This window comes from Capsicum annuum, chromosome 4 (assembly GCF_002878395.1).
Source record: "Capsicum annuum cultivar UCD-10X-F1 chromosome 4, UCD10Xv1.1, whole genome shotgun sequence".
NCBI lineage: Eukaryota > Viridiplantae > Streptophyta > Magnoliopsida > Solanales > Solanaceae > Capsicum > Capsicum annuum.
The window spans coordinates 89,225,502-89,226,393 of NC_061114.1; positions in this window are offsets into that span (position 1 = coordinate 89,225,502).

An 892-nucleotide genomic window follows, 5' to 3' on the forward strand; every position below is an offset into this window, starting at 1 on the left:
TAAATAGAATTCACACTTCAAAACATTAACATACAAATAAAGATCCTTAAGGGTCTGCAACAATATACGTAAGTAATCGTCATGATCCACTTCGTTCTTAGAATATACAAGTATGTCATCAATAAACATAAAGACGAAGAAGTCTAAGAACTGATGAAATACCCAGTTTATAAGATCTATGAATGTTGCTGGTTTATTAGTCAAATCAAAAGACATCACCAAAAACTCAAAACGTCCATACCGGGTTTCAAAATCAATCTTGGGGATATTCACCTCCTAATCTTCAACTATTTAATACCTGACCGAAGGTTACTCGTACAAAATTAATTTTCACCCTACAGCTGGTCAAATAGGTCATCAATCCTTGGAAGAGGATATCTATATTACATTGTCACCTTATTAAACTTTGGGTAATCTATACACATACGAAGGGACCCATCCATCTAACACACAAAAAGTACCGACGTTCCCCATAATAAAACACTAGGGTGGACAAAACCCTTATTAAGAAGATCTTTCAACTACTCCTTCAGTTCTTCCATCTTAACTGGATCCATTTTATAAGGAGGGATAGAGATAGGATGAGTTTTCAAAAGAAGATTGATCCCAAATCAATTCCCTATCGGTAGGGACACACGAAAGATCATTAGGGAAAACTTTGAGAAACTCATTGACCACATGGACAGCTTGAAAAGAAGGACCTCTATGTTAGAATATTTGACCCAAACCAACTGACAAATACATCTTTTGGAAATTAATTTTTGGACTCTAAAATAAGAGATGGACCTTCCCTTAGGCACTAGGAAACTCCTTTCCCACTCAATCATTTATTAATCTAGTAATTGGAAACTAACCTTTTAGGTCTTATTATCAAGAGATACATAACATGAAT